At 42.4% G+C, this 19890-nt stretch overlaps 5 non-coding genes across 5 annotated transcripts; 2 read left to right on the top strand and 3 right to left on the bottom strand.

Annotated features, from left to right (window-relative positions):
* Positions 1–3487: 3487 nt before the first annotated feature.
* trnai-uau (transfer RNA isoleucine (anticodon UAU)) lies at positions 3488–3581 on the bottom strand. The gene is made up of 2 exons: positions 3544–3581; positions 3488–3523 (listed from the first exon to the last, which is right to left on the bottom strand). It is a non-coding gene; the product is annotated as a tRNA-Ile (tRNA).
* Positions 3582–7818: 4237 nt separating this feature from the next.
* On the bottom strand, positions 7819–7890 carry trnat-cgu (transfer RNA threonine (anticodon CGU)). Its single transcript has one exon. It is a non-coding gene; the product is annotated as a tRNA-Thr (tRNA).
* Positions 7891–9683: 1793 nt separating this feature from the next.
* On the bottom strand, positions 9684–9756 carry trnak-uuu (transfer RNA lysine (anticodon UUU)). The gene has a single exon. It is a non-coding gene; the product is annotated as a tRNA-Lys (tRNA).
* Positions 9757–11304: 1548 nt separating this feature from the next.
* Positions 11305–11376, top strand: trnaa-cgc (transfer RNA alanine (anticodon CGC)). The gene has a single exon. It is a non-coding gene; the product is annotated as a tRNA-Ala (tRNA).
* A 3815-nt stretch (positions 11377–15191) lies between these two features.
* On the top strand, positions 15192–15263 carry trnat-cgu (transfer RNA threonine (anticodon CGU)). The gene has a single exon. It is a non-coding gene; the product is annotated as a tRNA-Thr (tRNA).
* The last annotated feature ends 4627 nt before the right edge of the window (positions 15264–19890 follow it).

The following is a 19890-nucleotide window of genomic DNA, read 5'->3' on the forward strand; positions in this document are numbered from 1 at the left end:
TTATTATGCTATAGTGAATTTTCAGGTATCCCATGGAGGGAAGAGAACTGAAATTAAGGAAATACTTATTTAAAGGGGTCTTAAAGTCTTAAAAGTGTTCTGTCACATCTGGGTGTTAATTGAATAGATTTGTTGTATTATTTCATATGATTTGACTCTACACTTGTGTTTCTCAGGAGACAGCAGTAATATTGGGGATTTGAGGGTACAGATAATAAATTATACTATACAAGTGTAGAGGTTTGATGGGTTTACTGAGACAATTATTAATTGTAGCAGTAATCACGAGGTTGTTCGTTGTGGTTTTTAGAAAATCAATCGTCAGAACAACTAACAACGCACACACGGGTTCAATACACGAGATACATTTATTCATATAAATTGTGCACCAAACATATACTAGTCTGCCTGGATACGAGCAGCAGACCTTACTGTGAGGGTTATCAATATACAAAGTATATAATCTCGAAGAGATGCAAACACAAAGAGATACACAACAGAGAATATATGTCAATATATATCGTTCGGTTACCAAATCGCTAATCAGTGTTATTACCCACTGTTACTCTAAAATCGTAAGTAAATACATTACTCATGAATTAAATTGATAACAACTTGTGTTGAGGTACAATTGAATTCTCAAGACGCAATGTAGAACATGGGGTTTACTTATCCACTGTGTATGGATTTGGAATTTCCCAGCACGAACACCAAACCAGCTGACAGGCTCTGTTGCAGCCTCAGTCCCAGCGGTTGTCCAATGGGCGTTGTCCCGGCGTCCTCTGGCTACTGGCCAACCAGTCGAGGTGCAGCTCGGAGTAGGACGGGCGGAGGAATCTGACTGCGGCGCGCAGGGCAGTCGTTGCTCCGAGGGGATCTACCAGCAGTCCGGCTGGCTGGTAGAAAGTCTCTATGCACTATGCACTCTATGCAGTGTGACGGCTAGTCCTCACAAGTCACTCTTTTGCCCAGGAAGAAGCTGGTTCGTTCCCGGTCCAGCGCTGCTTCTGAATAAGCTATTCAGGTTGTCGACGAGGGTCCAACTGTGGGCTGCCGTTGATCAAGCGGAGCGTTCACGTTGGTAGAATTCTGAGTACGTACAGGATCCTCGGCCCCGCGCTTAGAACAAAGTCCAAGTCCCTTTGCAGACAACAGCCTTTGTCACGTGATTGTCTCTGAGGATGCGCGAAAATGGCCAAGGAGAGCCCTGATCTGAGCTTGCGCTCCCTTTTTGACCAAGACACAGATGTGTTCTGATTGGTTGAGAGTTTGGCGGGCATTGGAGACCCACATGGTGTTACCACACCCTGCCAGTCTCTAATTGGTTGATCAAGGTGAGATACGAGTCACATACTCCTGACACTTAGGAATGCAGTCCAGATGTCCATTTGGCACTCCCTAGACAGATAGGCGCCAATGGATGACCATTGATCATGATAGCCAGGCTTATCTAAGTGCATCCCCGTTTGGGAGCTGTCCCTTATCAAAAGAAAACATCTTAAATCAGCCTGCATGAATACTTTCTCTGTGGCTGAACCACAGAGATGGAGAGTGAGATGGGGCCTCATTAAGGAAAGCACAGCAACGCTTAATTCTGTCTTATTACCAAGCATTGCTGCTACAACTGCTTAAATTCAAACTAAACAGGACTATGGGAATGAGATTTGATTTCGAACTGGGTTTTAAATAAATAGGACCGCTGCACTACATTGTGCTTTATGTAAGACAAAAGGTGGGCTTCCTGTGTTTTCGATAACTCAGTTGTAAGAGCGGAGGAATATAGTGGAAACAGCTGGGAACTCTTTGTTCTCTGGTTTGAATTTGGCTGGAAGAAAGGTGTTTTTTATGTTCTTTAATCAAAAAGTGAAAATTTGTCGTTCACTTAGTTGTCTTATTTTCTAGGCTTGTAGACTCCTCACTCTTCCTAAAAGAAAGTGCTGCAGATAAAGATACAGTAGTTGTCGGAAGTTTGTTCAGTGGTAGAGCACATACAGGCTGTATGTGGTTGTTTTCAATCGCCGGCGTCTCCACTCTGGATTTCTTCCTAAGCGCGATATCTTTCCTTACTTGTGTGTGAATTTCAGCGCGACACATAAACCCCTTTGTCTGTTTTATAAAGATTATATTTTAAATCAGTTAAAACAAAAAAGTACCTATTACATACACGTAGAAAACACATGTATCTAATTTGAAAATTTGGGCAATGTATTACTAGTAGTGGAGCTGAGCTCACAGAAGAGCAGTTGATATTGTTAAACCACGTATTATTTTTAAATGACGCTACTAAGCACTGGCACGGTGTTAGTGCAGTCCTACCCAAGCTTTCTATTGACTGGATGAGTCTCCTGTTCCATCTCCAATTCTTTCCGCACATTTCGCCTGTTTCACCACCATTATGATTAGACTATAGCCACTAATACGAGAATACTGTTCTGAAAGACTGTCTTAAATAATAATGTTGAAAAGGGTAATGATAAGAGTTTTTTTTCATTAAGGTAACCATACATTTGCCTGTATAGTACAACTTATTATCTGTATCCGCAAATCCCCAATATTAATGCTGTCTCCTGAGAAACACAAGTGTAGAGTCAAATAATATTACAACAAATCTATTCAATTAACACCCCTATGTGACAGAACACATTTAAGACTTACACCCCTTTTAAATATGTATTTCCTTCATTTCAGTTCTCTCCCCGGGATATCTGAAAATTCATTATAGTATAATAAAGTCTGTGCATGCATTACCTGTAATACAGCTACTAATAAAGATAACATTAAAGTTGATTATTAAGATATTACACTTTTATTAATAAAATAAGTATTGATAAAATTCCTTGTGAATAATTGTAGTGTCTGGAAAGCAATTGTTCATTACTTAATGACGATATTATTTCCACTACATTCAGGACAGTTCCAATGTAATCTATTGTTCCACTTCATCTGCTTAGTCTCCTACTTTAGTAACATCTAATGGGGAGCAGCTGTTATTTTAGGTTTGTTGCAATTGAGAACAGGTTTGCTACAGAGCTGCTGACAAATTTCAGCAGCCAGTTTGTTGCAACTGACCCGTTGTAGCTACCAATCAGAAAAAAAACCAAACGCAACAACTTCAAAAGAAAAAGAACATTAAACAAATCTGGGGAACAACATAAACACAGAATCTAATGCGAGAGCTTTATCAAGTCTTCAGTGCTCCTCTTGTCTCAGTAGACCTCTCTCATATATTTATGTACAGGTCAACTGGAGGTACACAGCTGATAGAAATTTAAGTAGGGAGCTGCATCACAGCATGCGTGGGCTGCAAATGGAAAAGTATAGGTTTATTCCATGCTGAAAATAGAAGTAAACACAACGTTTCAGCTGTGGAGCCTTCTTCGATTGTGACTCGAAATAAATCTTTACTTGTTCGTTTGATGTTAATTTATCTCCATCAAATACCTAACACTATCTAAACTCGAAAGTTGCTCTCAGTAGCTAAAGACACTGCTCCAGGTGAGGCTTGAACTCACAACCTCGGCATGACTCCGCTGTGCACTGCTGTATAAGTACCGCGCGCTGACCGATTGCGCCACTGGAGCTGTGCAAGTCGTGCTCCTCATACAGACTGACGCTGCAGAAACACAGGGTGAAAACGGTTTCGGTTGTGGATCCATCTATACATGGGGAACACTAAAATAGCAAGGAAAATACAAGAAAAGAAACTGAAAGAATTGTGCTAACAGCAAAGGGGAACTGAGGGAGGTGGTCAGACAAGTAAATCAGCCTGGCAGATTATTTGTATCGACATTTTTTGAGTCAATCAGCAAACAGATTTCTCTTCATGTGCCTTAAACTGTGCAGTTTGTATCTTCGCTGTAGATAGGTTTCTTCAGAAGTCCAGTAAACTGACAATAATGGAGAACTAGCTGACGCACCCCGTCGTGAAGACCCTCTGTAAGGTGATTACACGTTTCAATTTCAAGTCGCCTCCTTTACACTCAATTGCAGCCCCGAAACTGAGAGAAAGCATGAGAAATGGCTTCAGTTTCAATGTGAAAGTGCAGTACAGGCTCGATGGCTTCACATCTCCCATCAATCACATAAAATTGCAGTAAAGCGATCTAAATATGACTCTTAAGTACTTGGAAAGATGATTATTTTGAGCGTGCCTCCAAGGGTCTGCTACGAGGCTGAAGTTACAGTAGCTTCTTATTCACCAGCTTCTTATGCGTGTTTTTCGTTCCACCTTAAATGGTGCTGCTGTGATGTTATGTCGCCTTTCGCCTGTAGATGGCTCTCTTCGATCAGTACTAATCCGGCTGGAATACTGTAGACATCTTCACTGAAAAGGAATATCCAAATAAATAGCGACTGTCCAAATTATATTTTTGTATGGAATATATTTCAGAAAATCGCAAACCAATTTTAAAAACTCACCACAACACGGACTTACACTGGGAAAAGGTAACTGCACTTTCTGCTTATTGCTACGGCCTTCCCCCCGATTATGAAAATGTCTCACAGTTCTGACACCGCCGTGTGAAAGACAATGTAACAGACTATCAAAATCCTGAAGTACAAGAAATTTTAATGCACCAGTTTTTTAAATATGACCCTCTGATCCTGGCATGTCAGTATACATTTCGAAAAAGTATGGCACCAATCGCACGAATTGCAATGGCACAAATTGTTGAGAATATCACTGACCTTGCCGATATTTGCAGGGGATACGAATGTTTTGCACATGTTGAACTACAACACGTAAAAATTGAGCTTCTTAGTCAATATCATCGGGAATGTCCAATAATGACGAACATCAGTAGCTTCAAGGAAACTTTGACTCGCACATGGAGTTTTATCTTCAAATGGAGGGTGGGAGAATTTATTTGTACTCTCGTTGCTCATTAGCTAAACTATTTTAAAAATATGACACAGATTTGTTCGAGAAACTTGTAACCGCCTTAAAGAGAGTCTTCTTGAAGATGTGCACCAGCTAGCTCTCCACTGTCAATTGACAGGACTTTAGGAGAAACTGTTCTCATACAACCAACATACAAATTACACATCTTAAGGAACATGAAGAGAAATCCGTGTACTAAATAACATAAAATTGTCACTGCAAATTATCACCAAGCTGTTTCATGTGTCTGACCACCTCTTTCCTACTTTGCAGCGAGCACAAATCTTTATGTTTCTTCATTGCAATTTTACTGTCTCTTTCCCCCATGTGGAGATAGATCCACAGCTGAAACTTTAGGTCAGTTCCTGTTACTCTGTCCGATTGAAAGAGCTGTATTAAAGGCACTCCCATCTCTGCAGGAAAGTTATTGCTGCTCTCAACACAATATACTGCAGCCAAATATAGCGATACTGTCACTGCCTGTGGGCCACGTGTTCCTGCTGGCAGTCTATTATGTCATGTTCATCCACACCCAGAAACATTACTTCATCGCTATTTTACTGTCCCCCATGTGGAGATGGATCCACAGCCGAAACTTTAGGTCAGTTCCTGTTACTCTGTCCGATTGAAAGAGCTGTATTAAAGGCACTCCCATCTCTGCAGGAAAGTTAATGCTGCTCTCAACACAATATACTGCAGCCAAATATAGCGAAACTGTCACTGCCTGTGGGCCACGTGTTCCTGCTGTCAGTCTATAATGTCATGTTCATCCACACCCAGAAACATTACCGCTGTAGCACAAGAGTTATATAGGCGCAGTCCATAGAGCAAGAATCTCTTAATCTCAGAACTGTGGGTTCAGCCCCCACATTGGGTCCCTCTGTGTCAATTTCATCCCCCCAATCCTCCTAGCATGACCTGATGGCGTAACAGTGATACCCAGTACCCAGCGTAATTCAGCTTTCTTTCCACTTGATTCAGATTTTGATCTGAAATCATCAGCCGAACAAGAGTTTGTCTAAATCGAGGGAGATCTGCTCACAAGCAAGTATTAAACACTTCAGCATTTTCTGTTCGAATACCACACTTTGTCAAAACACTGCCGTTTCTTAAGCTAATAAGTAAGGGTTTTTGAGCACGCATTGTATTGTTAATGCTTATATTAAAAAAGCATAAATTCACATAGTGGAATTTGGACTGAACAAAGTAGTCCAGCCCTTTTACAACATTACATACCCACTGATTAAAGCTTTAAACTACAGTAGCAGGAGTAACAATAATGGCAACAACATGTTTGGAGCTCGGCATTTTATTTATTCTGCGGAAACGTATCGGAATGAACTGCCCGAGATAAAAGAGTAATTGCGGCTTCAGATCGTTTTTACAGAGCATTGCGTTGTTCTGTTCATGCTGACTACACGCATTACATTTGTCATTTACTGCAAGCGTTGCTTTTCCAGGTTTTTCTGAAATTCCTCGCATTTGAGCCAGCACTAAAATATTTCATTCCCGTCGCTGAATACATCGTGGAAACGGTATTTGGAACGGAATGCTGTCACTCATGAAACCTCTTTGTTATTCGGCTCTGAAGTTTGAAAATGAAAATAAAACGGGGGTCACTTCATAGGCTTGAAAGAAGTCCAAGCAGCATAAAAACCCGCGAATTCTCACAAAGGCTGCACCTTTCTTCTGCTGCTGTTATAAATCAGCCTTAAACATTTGAATACATACCTTACTGCTGCTAATCACATTCACGTGTTTACGAAGCTTTTTTCTGTCCGTTATGTTTTTGCTAAGCAGTTTCTCCGTTTTCCTCGTACTGTGATTGTCAGCGAGCACAACAAGACTGAAACAGTGTAAAGGCAGGTAAAAAAGACAGGGTAAAACGCCTGATTGTCGGGAGTGGGATTTGAACCCGTGCCTCTATTTAGAGAGCGAAACACAAAGCTTAAAAGACACAAATCTGTAAATTTGCTGTTTTAAACCGCTCAACTATCCTGAAGAAATGGGTGCGGATTGTATCAGTCACATCCGATTTTCCGTAAATTTAGGACGATTGATACAACTGGACGAACAATTTGTGGCGTTTAGCATGACATGGAAAACGGTACCGGAGCATTCGGGTCCGGACTACCAGACTCAGAAACAGTTTTTACCCCCGCACTATCAAACTATTAAACTCCCAGCCTCTCTCACTCTCACCTCACCTCTCACCTATGATCTGAACCTCACAGTGCCTTCTTTCTCACCAAAAACCCAAACACACATTGAAAATCTACCTCTACCATACATGTCAAAAGCTCACTCCCCATCATTTCTATCCCTTTATTTCATTCTTTTGATGCATGTTTTTGCACATAACCTGTTACCTTTTTGTTGTTTTGCACACTGCCTGTTGTTGTTTTTTGCACATCGGCTGTTGTCTCTGTCTTTCTTTTGTTATACAATTGTATTGTTGTTGTGTTTTTTTCTTTGTACTACTTATGTCCGAGAGCTAGCTAAATAGCATTTCGTTATACCATATACCTGTGTATGAGTATAATGACAATAAACTTGAACTTGAACTTGACATAGTCTTGCAGGCAGTATATTATTTTATCGTTTACTCGTATGAAAAAGCACGGTCTTCTCGTTCCTAAGTCAGATTTTTAGTGCTTTCGAACGTTACTTCCAACCTGGACTGACAGCTCACCAGATCTGTTTGTGATCAGACCATGGAGTGGGGGGCTGTACCAAGCGCACGTTCCTTCCCAATGCTGAGACGATCATTCGGAAGATGGGTGTGAAGAGAGACAAGCTTTGTTGACTAAAAAACAAGGCAGGATATGCAAGAATACTAATCACTGGCGACAGTTATGTTTTCTTACTATTGAGATCCCTACATTGCGAGTTTTTTTAAGACTTTGAAACTAAAGGAAAGCGGTGACAAATGAAACAGGCACGGGTGGGGTTTGGACCCACGCTCTTTGGTTTACGAGACCGACGCCTTACCACTTGGCCACCGCGCCTTCGAATAAGCATGGGAATAAGGTTGTTCAAATTATTTTTTTCTGAATCTGGTTTACATCGCCAAATGTAAACCGGAGGCAGCAACAACAATAAAAGGGATACTTGTCCTTAAACTCGGACGTGATGTTCTGCAGACATGTGCATAATGTCCTGTTTTCTTGCAGTGTAGACATTTTGCTGTTCACGCTCCGCATTCATCTGCTTTGTGCGTTGTTAGTCCGCACCTGTAACATGTAATGTCAGCCGTCCCCTGTTCTTCTATTTCTCTAGCATGACTGTGTCCTGCTGCTCGGCTTTTGTTTGTAAAGTTTGAGCGAGCGCCCCGTTCAGTGTCACTTTGTCACTGTGGTCAGAAAGCATTCTTGATTCTGCTTGAGCTGCTTCATGAATTCTAGCGACTGTAAGAGCTCTTTTTAAAGTCAGCCCTTCCTCCTGCAGCAATTTATAGTCTCTTATGTGCACATTTTTCCACAAGTTGATCTCTTAACATGTCAGTTTCCAATACTCCAAAGTCACAAGATTTAGCCAGTTCTCTTAGTGCAGTCACAAAAGCATCAACAGATTCGTCCTGAGACTAAGTTCTCTGCCTAAATTTATGCCGTTCCAAAACCACATTTCTCCGCGGTGTAAAGGAAGCGTCTAAGGCAGCTACAGACTTTTTCTCCAGGGAGTTTGGCAAAAATCCGCTGCACGGAAGCCCCGATACAGTGCAGTAATGTAGCACGTCTCACGGCATCCTCAGCTTCTGTAGATCCACCGGCTATTTAAAAAAAATCTGTACGACTCCATCCATATCTTGTATTCCGTATACAAATCCGGAGCTCCGAGGTTCAGTAGAAGCGGTGGAAAAAGCCGGGCATAAGCAAAGCTTCTCGGCGCGGCGGCCATATTTTCCATGGCGCAAGCTAAACGAAAAGTCCGAAAATTCAGAAGTTCGTTTCTACCAGCAAGAGAACTAAAATCTGCAGTGTTCTGCTCGCTTTGAGTCCGTCAAGCACTCATCTCTCGTCGCCATAAATGTTGTGTATCTAAATGTAGAGACGTTTTTATATTATTTTAACTATTTTATTAACTACACAGATCACGCCCTTACACCTTAAATTCCTGCCTTCTACTCTCTCGATCTGTTGTCTCGCGATGTCTACTCACTATACTACATTAAGCATGACTTCTTGTTGTTTAGAGCAGCGCTCAATAAAAATGATCAGAACCCGAAAGCGCTTCTTATGCGGATCAGTATATTCCGATACCACTGGTTCTGCAGAAGAAATAAGAAAAGCCGAACTCAAAGCACTGTGTTGCCATTACGGGTACTCTGTCTGCAGCTGCTTTAAGATCTACTCACACCGTGTTGCCATTAAGGCTACCTAGTTAAAAAAAACTTATCGTCACCTTTTTGAACGTGATTATTAGACACCCGTTAAATCTCAACCGAGGTTTCTTGAGAGATCGTTCAGCGAGCGAATAATAAAAAAACTACTTCGCTTCCATCCTCTGCTGTCACTGTAAACTTGGACATGATGTTCTGCAGATGTGCAGTGTGCTTTTCCTCTTGTCGTATTCAAGAGTACTCACTGTGTGAGCTGTACTCTACTGTGATTTAATTTAGATGATTACGTGGAGTAGAGTGACAAGATCTACTTGAACATTTTCGGTTTGTGAAATGAAACACTAAATACACTACTGTAAAAACAAGTAATGGACATATAAAATAACCACAGTACAGCTAGAAGAGTGAAAGATAAAAGACTATTTAGAATGACATTCACAATAGAATTAAAAACGGCACAGCCGCCCGAACAGGGACTTGAACCCTGGGCCCTCAGATTAAAAGTCTGATGCTCTACCGACTGAGCTATCCGGGCTCTGAAAGAAGATCGACACTGTCGGGATCCTCGCAAGTCACGTGTCTCTTGCGCCGAAGAGCAGTCATACCTGACCCGTCTGGAATGACCACTGACAGACTTTATCCAGAAGCGACGGCACCACTCCCAGTAGAATGAGCGAGAAATACAGCATGACATGGGTAGTTAAGGGGCTCCCACAATCCATCTTTCCTCACATTACTGATTTTTTTCAATAGCATTTTGACCTTTTTTCACATTCAGATTTTTTTTCACATTTAATAAAATATTTTAATCAACAACATTAAAAAGAAAACAAATGGAACATTTTTTGGAACAATAATTAAAAAAAAACTTTCAATGCCTTGGTTGTATGCGTTTATAAAGGGAGTTGCAACAGTGCTGAAATGTAAAGAGCATTTCTATAGAGAAAACAGCATTTTTTCTGCCTTGATGTTAAGCTTAGGGAGAATGTCTTTTAGAAATTCTATTTTATAACACCTTGCACAGCCTCCCGGCAGACTAACACATATTTTTTTTTAGAAATTGGCTCACACACCGGAAGACACTAACGTTTATTTACGTTAGAGTATGTAAAACTCAGGCTTTAACAGATGTTCATGATGTTTCACACGGGGTGTTACCTGTTGTAGTGTTTCAAAAGATGTGTTAGCGGACCACAAATTATCTTGAAAAGATTTGGGTTTGTACTGGCTGGGATTCAAACCCGACTTAATTATTTGGAAGGCGCCTGTACCACCAACGCACTTCCGAGAAGCACCTGCAAATTATCACAATCCTCTCTCTCACCTACAAAGTTATGGAGACACAGACGTCCAATGAAAACTAATTTTATTCACTCAAGTCTCCACTCTTTTGTTGTGATGTCATTTTAATTAATATTAGCTTTGATAAGGTGTCGTTTTTGCCTCTTAAAGTTAAAGTCTGCTCCTTTCTTCCTGGTATAGAAATAACATGTTCCATCTTTGTTTAAAAACACCACTAAAAGTAAATTATTCAGCTCTAACGCCTGTGTGCATTGACAAGACATCTCAAAAGGACTTATCAAATAAGAACACGATCCTTCCTGTTACCATTCCTTTGGTTGGGGCGTTGTTTCACCCTTTTATTTTCTTCTACAATATTTGCAGACAGGGTTTTATCACTCGAGTTGTACAGAATAAGTGTGCATCGGTCCATGAAAATCATCAGTAGTGCTGTTTTTCTATGCATAGTTTAATCAAGAGCACTTAAAATATGCAAAAAGCTTTCAAATAAAACAGAATTGAAAGACAGTCGAGTAAGGAGGTAGAAAAAAAGCACTTCCCCGTCTGGGAATTAACCACAGTCGCACGTGTGACTGGATACAAAAATAATAGATTAATTTGTGCCCAGTCTCTTGAAGCTTCAATGCGATTATTTTTCCTTCCTTATTTCTTCATTCCCATGAATTTATTCTGTAGTAGAGGAAACGTGAAAGTGGGAAACTGCAGGCATTCTTCGTGAGTGGTGGATTGTGATCAGTGAGCATCTGCACATCTCTAAGTCTGTTCGTTTACGTTTTTCATCGGGGATGTAGCTCAGTGGTAGAGCGCATGCTTCGCATGTATGAGGTCCCTGGTTCAATCCCTGGCATCTCCAGGTGCTTTATGTTACAGTACTCACATCACAATCTTCTGTTGAGTGAGAACTCTTTGCTCGTGTTCAGAGAGAGCCAGGTTTACACAATTAAATACAGGCACACTCGACGTCCTCCAGAGTTGCGCTGCTGTTTTAAATGTACCTCATTTAGTTCTGTTAAATCCTAAATTATTTGAACTAATAATTTAGTTCAAATTCAGGAAATCCAGAGATTGCTTCACACTTGTCGTGGCTGTTGCAGAAAACACCTGTTGAATCTCACCCGGGATTTCTTGAGAGATCATTCAGCGAGCGAATCCTCCTCCTGATCTGCGCACTAAACTGAAAGCTTCACGAACTCCTCACTGCGTGTCCTGTACTGTTACAAATGCTCTCGTGTAGATGTGACGCACAGCCATAAACACACTTTGAACTTTTTCCGTTTGTTAAGGAAAATGCAAAAGAGCATGACAAGTATTCATCGTATAAAATATCCATGGCACAACTCGAGAAAGTACTGAAGGACTCCACATCGACATTTGATGATTACAAGAGATTCAAGAAACACAATCGTCCGCAGCTGGGTTTGGATCCTGAACTCTAGAGTTAAAAGAACATAAGCGACGGATATGACCTATAAACTCTCTTAATTGTCTTATAGTTTATGAAATAAAACAATTTCTTAATAAATTCTAACTGTTGAGAGACGATTTATTGAATTTTAACAAAATCACAATTACAAACCTTTTCGGTTAAACTGTTATTCACATACTCTAACGTAAATAAACGTTAGTGTCTTCCGGTGTGTGAGCCAATTTCTCCAAAAAATATTTGTTAGTCTGTCGGGAGGCTGTGCAAGGTGTTAAGAAATAGAATTTCTAAAAGACAGGCTCCCTAAGCTTAACATCAAGGCTGTTTTCTCTACAGAAATGCTCTTTAAATTTCAGCACTGTTGCAACTCCTTTTATAAAGGGTGTGCACACGTATACAACCAAGGCATTGAAAGATTGTTTTAATTATTGTTCCAAAAAATGTTCCATTTGTTTTCTTTTTAATGTTGTTGATTAAAAGATTTTATTAAATGAGAAAAAAATCTGAATGTGAAAAAAGGTCCAAATGCTATTGAAAAAAATCAGTAATGTGAGGAAAGATGGATTGTGGGAGCCCCTTAACTACCCATGTCATGCTGTATTTCTCACTCATACTACTGGGATTGGTGCCGTCGCTTCTGGATAGTCTGTCAGTGGTCATTCCAGACGGGTCAGGTATGACTGCTCTTCGGAACAAGAGACACGTGACTTGCGAGGATCCCGACAGTGTTGACCTTCTTTCAGAGCCCGGATAGCTCAGTCGGTATAGCATCAGACTTTTAATCTGAGGGCCCAGGGTTCAAGACCCTTTTCGGGCGGTTGTGCTGTTCTTAAGTCTATTGTGAATGTCATTCTAAATAGTCTTTTATCTTTCACTCTTCTAGCTGTACTGTGGTTATTTTAAATGTCCATTACTTGTATTTACAGTAGTGTATTTAGTGTTTCATTTCACAAACCGAAAATGTTCAAGTAGATCTTGTCACTCTACTCCACGTAATCATCTAAATTAAATCACAGTAGAGTACAGAACACGCAGTGAGGAGCTCACACAGTGAGTACTCTTGAATACGACAAGAGGAAAGGCACACTGCAACTCTGCAGAACATCACGTCCGAGTTTACAGTGACAGCAGAGGTTGGAAGCGACGTAGTTTTTTAATACTCGCTCGCTGAAGATCTCTCAAGAAACCTCGGTGGAGATTTAACGGGTGTCTAATAATCACGTTCAAAAAGATGACGATAAGTTTTTTTTTAACTAGGTAGCCTTAATGGCAACACGGTGTGAGTAGATTTTAAAGCAGCTGCAGAGTACCCGTAATGGCAACACAGTGCTTTGAGTTCGGCTTTTCTTATTTCTTCTGCTGAACCAGTGGAATCGGAATATACTGATCCGCATAAGAAGCGCTTTCGGTTTCTGATCATTTTTATTGAGCGCTGCTCTAAGTACCACAGGCAAGATGGCTGGTGGTCTAAGGCGTTGCGTTCAGGTCGCAGTTAACCCTGGAGACGTTTGTTAAAATCTCACTTCTAATAAAGAGGTCTTTCTCGTTAGAGAAGAAACAATAGAAGCCTTAAGCGGGGAAAAAAATCACAACATCTCGCATTTCACGTGTTTAATGTTAACTGTCTCAGTGGTTGCCTCGGTGATTGATGGCTCTTCTCCCTCGCAGGGTGACGGCAAACGTCTTCAGAGAGGGAGTCTCCCACGCACGGCTTTCCTTTATCAAGAGCTGAGACAACAGAAACAGACTTCCAACTGACATGAATTACTTCTTGAGCGTTTTTGACTGTCTTTAAAAGCTGAAAGCAGGTGAAAAAGTCTTCGGAAATGAGGCAATGACTGCTGACAGTAAACAGAACTGACGCTCAGCTGCAGACAAGCGCTCCTCGTTAGCATAGTGCTGAGTACCCCCGCTTGTTGCGCGGGAGAATGGGGTACGTTTCAGTGACAGGGCGCTGGTTTAATTTTTTAACAACCTGACTTCACTTAAAAAAGTATGTACTGTGTACTACGTTTCGGACTAGATAGTGTGGTAGAATATGGAGATCATCTCCAGCTTTGAGCTCAACTGCAACAAGAAGTCATGCTAAATGTAGTATAGTGAGTAGACATCGCCAGACAACAGAACGAGAGAGTAGAAGGCAGGTATATATGGTGTAAGGGCGTGATCTGTGTAGTTAATAAAATAGTTAAAATGATATAAAAACGTCTCTTAATTAACATACACAACATTGAAGGCGACGAGAGATGAGTGCTTGACGGACTCAAAGCGAGTGCAGTGCAGATTTTAGTTCTCTTGCTGGTAGAAACGAACTTATGAATTTTCGGACTTTTCGTTTAGCTTGGCCATGGAAGATATGGCAGCCGCGCCGAGAAGCTTTGCTGATGCCCAGCTTTTTCCACCGCTTCTACTGAACCTCGGAGCCCAGGATTTGTATACGGAATACAAGATATGGATGGAGTCGTACAGATTTGTTTTAAATAGCCAGTGGATCTACAGAAGCTCAGGATGCCGTGGGACGTGCTACATTACTGCACTGTATCGGGGCTCCCGTGCAGCGGATTTTCGCCAACCTCCCTGGAGAAAAAGACTGTAGCTGCCTTAGACGCTTCCTTTACACCGCGGAGAAATGTGGTTTTGGAACGGCATAAATTTAGGCAGAGAACTTAGTCTCAGGACGAATCTGTTGATGCTTTTGTGACTGCACTAAGAGAACTGGCTAAATCTTGTGACTTTGGAGTATTGGAAACTGACATGTTAAGAGATCAACTTGTGGAAAAATGTGCACATAAGAGACTATAAATTGCTGCAGGAGGAAGGGCTGACTTTAGAAAGAGCTCTTACAGTCGCTAGAATTCATGAAGCAGCTCAAGCAGAATCATGAATGCTTTCTGACCACAGTGACAAAGTGACACTGAACGGGGCGCTCGCTCAAACTTTACAAACAAAAGCCGAGCAGCAGGACGCAGTCATGCTAGAGAAATAGAAGAACAGGGGACGGCTGACATTAAATGTTACAGGTGCGGACTAAGAATGCACAAAGCAGATGAATGCGGAGCGTGAAGAGCAAAATGTCTACACTGCAAGAAAACAGGACATTGTGCACATGTCTGCAGAACATCACGTTCGAGTTTAAGGACAAGTATCCCTTTTATTGTTGTTGCTGCCTCCGGTTTACATTTGGCGATGTAAACCAGATTCAGAAAAAAATAATTTGAACAACCTTATTCCCATGCTTACGCGAAGGCGCGGTGGCCAAGTGGTAAGGCGTCGGTCTCGTAAACCGAAGAGCGTGGGTTCAAGCCCCACCCGTGCCAGTTCCACTTGTCACCGCTTTCCTTTAGTTTCAAAGTCTTAAAAAAACTCGCAATGTAGGGATCTCAATAGTAAGAGAACATAACTGTCGCCAGTGATTAGTATTCTTGCATATCCTGCCTTGTTTTTTAGTCAACAAAGCTTGTTTCTCTTCACACCCATCTTCCGAATGATCGCCTCAGCATTGGGAAGGAACGTGCGCTTGGTACAGCCCCCGACTCCATGGTCTGATCACAAACAGATCGGGTGAGCTGTCAGTCCACGTTGGAAGTAACGTTCGAAAGCACAAAAAATCTGACTTAGGAACGAGAAGACCGTGTTTTTTTAAACGAGTAAACGATAAAATAATATACTGCCTGCAAGACTATGTCAAGTTCAAGTTCAAGTTCAAGTTTATTGTCATTATACTCATACACAGGTATATGGTATAACGGAATGCTATTTAGCTAGCTCTCGGACATAAGTAGTACAAAGAAAAAAACACAACAACAATACAATTGTATAACAAAAGAAAGAGAGAGACAACAGCCGATGTCCAAAAAACAACAGGCAGCGTGCAAAACAACAAAAAGGTAACAGGTTATGTGCAAAAACATGCATCAAAAGAATGAAATAAAGGGATAGAAATGATGGGGAGTGAGCTTTTGACATGTATGGTAGAGATAGATTTTCAATGTGTGTTTGGGTTTTTGGTAAGAAAGAAGGCACTGTGAGGTTCAGATCATAGGTCAGAGGTCAGGTGAGAGTGAGAGAGGCTGGGAGTTTAATAGTTTGATAGTGGGGGGGTAAAAACTTTCTGAGTCTGGTAGTCCGGACCCAAAAACTCCGGTACCGTTTTCCATGTCATGCTAAACGCCACAAATTGTGTTAGTCCAGTCATATCAATCGTCCTAAAATTACGGAAAATCGGATGCGACTGGTGCAGTCAGCACCTATTTCTTCAGGATAGTCGAGCGGTTTAAAACAGCAAATTCACAGCTTCGTGTTTCACTCTCCAAATAGAGGCACGGGTTCAAATCCCACTCCCGACAATCAGGCGTTTTACCCTGTCTTTTTTACCTGCCTTTACACTGTTTCAGTCTTGTTGTGCTCGCTGACAATCACAGTACGAGGAAAACGGAGAAACTGCTTAGCAAAAACATAACGGACAGAAAAAAGCTTCGTAAACACGTGAATGTGATTAGCAGCAGTAAGGTATGCATTCAAATGTTTAAGGCAGATTTATAAAAGCAGCAGAAGAAAGGTGCAGCCTTTGTGAGAATTCGCGGGTTTTTATGCTGCTTGGACTTCTTTCAAGCCTATGAAGTGACCCCCGTTTTATTTTCATTTTCAAACTTCAGAACCGAATAACGAAAAGGTTTCATGTGTGACAGCATTCCGTTGCAAATACCGTTTCCACGATGTATTCAGCGACGGGAATGAAATGTTTTAGTGCTGGCTCAAATGCGAGGAATTTCAGAAAAACCTGGAAAAGCAACGCCTGCAGTAAATGACAAATCTAAAGCGTGTAGTCAGCATGAACAGAACAACGCAATGCTCTGTAAAAACGATCTGAAGCCGCAATTACTCTTTTATCTCGGGCAGTTCATTCCGATACGATGTTTCCGCAGAATAAATGAAATGCCGAACTCCAAACATGTTGTTGTCATTATTGTTACTCTTGCTGCTGTTGTTTTAAGCTTTAATCAGTGGGTATGTAATGTTGTAAAGGGGCTGGACTACTTTGTTCAGTCCAAATTCCACTATGTGAATTTATGCTTTTTTAATATAAGCATTAACAATACTGTAACGCAACGGGGGCTCAGGCGGGCGCCCTTGCCGCATCTGGTCGGCCCCTGCACCCTCGGGGGCTCGAACCCGATGCGGCAAGGGCGCCCGCCTGAGCCCCCGTTGCGTTACATTGGTGTCAGAAGTGGGATGGGATAGCCCTTCGCCGGGGACGGCGATTTAAGCGGGGGAGAGTGTAACGCTTACGGCCGACAGGGCGCTGTGTAAGAGCCGGCGTACCAGAGCGGGTGACGTCACCGCCCTTCCCTGTGATAGCAGGACCACAGCTACTGGGCTGTGGAGAGATCTCTCTTTGGCTCACGGGGCTAGGTCGCTGCAGAGAGACGCGGGAGTCCCGGGTTCGAGCCCCGGACGGTGCAGGGGCTGACCTAATGCGGCAAGGGCGCCCGCCTGAGCCCCCGTTGCGTTACATTTGGTCCAATGTAACGCAACGGGGGCTCAGGCGGGCGCCCTTGCCGCATCTGGTCGGCCCCTGCACCCTCGGGGGCTCGAACCCGGGACTTCCGCGTCTCTCTGCAGCGACCTAGCCCCGTGAGCCAAAGAGAGATCTCTCCACAGCCCAGTAGCTGTGGTCCTGCTATCACAGGGAAGGGCGGTGACGTCACCCGCTCTGGTACGCCGGCTCTTACACAGCGCCCTGTCGGCCGTAAGCGTTACACTCTCCCCCGCTTAAATCGCCGTCCCCGGCGAAGGGCTATCCCATCCCACTTCTGACACCAATGTAACGCAGCGGGGGCTCAGGCGGGCGCCCTTGCCGCATCTGGTCGGCCCCTGCACCGTCCGGGGCTCGAACCCGGGACTTCCGCGTCTCTCTGCAGCGACCTAGCCCCGTGAGCCAAAGAGAGATCTCTCCACAGCCCAGTAGCTGTGGTCCTGCTATCACAGGGAAGGGCGGTGACGTCACCCGCTCTGGTACGCCGGCTCTTACACAGCGCCCTGTCGGCCGTAAGCGTTACAATACAATGCGTGTTTAAAAACCCTTACTTATTAGCTTAAGAAACGGCAGTGTTTTGACAAAGTGTGGTATTCGAACAGAAAATGCTGAAGTGTTTAATACTTGCTTGTGAGCAGATCTCCCTCGATTTAGACAAACTCTTGTTCGGCTGATGATTTCAGATCAAAATCTGAATCAAGTGGAAAGAAAGCTGAATTACGCTGGGTATTGGGTATCACTGTTACGCCATCAGGTCATGCTAGGAGGATTGGGGGGATGAAATTGACACAGAGGGACCCAATGTGGGGGCTGAACCCACAGTTCTGAGATTAAGAGATTCTTGCTCTATGGACTGCGCCTATATAACTCTTGTGCTCCAGCAGTAATGTTTCTGGGTGTGGATGAACATGACATAATAGACTGACAGCAGGAACACGTGGCCCACAGGCAGTGACAGTATCGCTATATTTGGCTGCAGTATATTGTGTTGAGAGCAGCAATAACTTTCCTGCAGAGATGGGAGTGCCTTTAATACAGCTCTTTCAATCGGACAGAGTAACAGGAACTGACCTAAAGTTTCGGCTGTGGATCCATCTCCACATAGGGGAAGGAGACAGTAAAATAGCGATGAAGAAACAGAAAGATTTGTGCTCGCTGCAAAGTAGGAAAGAGGTGGTCAGACACATAAAATAGCTTGGTGATAAGTTGCAGCGACAGTTTTATGTTATTTAGTACACGGATTTCTCTTCATGTTCCTTAAGATGTGTAATTTGTATGTTGGTTGTATGAGAACATGTTCTTCTAAAGTCCTGACAATTGACAGTGGAGAGCTAGCTGGTGCACATCTCCAAGAAGACTCTCTTTAAGGCGATTACAATTTTCTCGAACAAATCTGTGTCATATATTTTTTAAATAGTTTAGCTAATGAGCAACGAGAGTATAAATGAATTCTCCCAACCTCCATTCGAAGATAAAACTCCATGTGCGAGTCTAAGTTTCCTTGAAGCTACTGATGTTCGTCATTATTGGACATTCCCGGTGATATTGACTAAGGAGCTCAATTTTGACGTGTCGTAGTTCAACATGTGAAAAACACTCGTATCCCCTGCAAATATCGGCAAGGTCAGTGATATTCTCAACAATTTGTGCCATTGCAATTCGTGCGATTGGTGCCATACTTTTTCGAAATGTATTCTGACATGCCAGGATCAGAGGGTCATATTTAAAGAAACTGGTGCATTAAAATTTCTTGTACTTCAGGATTTTGATAGTCTGTTACATTGTCTTTCACACGGCGGTGTCAGAACTGTGAGACATTTTCATAATCGGGGGGAAGGCCGTAGCAATAAGCAGAAAGTGCAATCACCTTTTCCCAGTGTAAGTCCGTGTTGTGGTGAGTTTTTAAAATTGGTTTGCGATTTTCTGAAATATATTCCATACAAAAATATAATTTGGACAGTCGCTATTTGGATATTCCCTTTCAGTGAAGATGTCTACAGTATTCCAGCCGGATTAGTACTGATTGAAGAGAGCCATCTACAGGCGAAAGGTGACATAACATCACAGCAGCACCATTTAAGGTGGAACGAAAAACACGCATAAGAAGCTGGTGAATAAGAAGCTACTGTAACTTCAGCCTCGTAGCAGACCCTGGGAGGCACGCTCAAAATAATCATCTTTCCCAGTACTTCAGAGTCATATTTAGATCGCTTTACTGCAATTTTATTTGATTGATGGGAGATGTGAAGCCGTCGAGCCTGTACTGCGCTTTCACATTGAAATTGAAGCCATTTCTCCTGCTTTCTCTCAGTGTCCGGGCTGCAATTGCGTGTCAAGGAGGCGACTTGAAAATGAAACGTGTAATCACCTTACAGAGGGTCTTCACGACGGGGTGCGTCAGCTAGTTC

Source organism: Lepisosteus platostomus, chromosome 5 (genome assembly GCF_059453375.1).
Source record: "Lepisosteus platostomus isolate fLepPlt1 chromosome 5, fLepPlt1.hap1, whole genome shotgun sequence".
Lineage (NCBI taxonomy): Eukaryota > Metazoa > Chordata > Actinopteri > Semionotiformes > Lepisosteidae > Lepisosteus > Lepisosteus platostomus.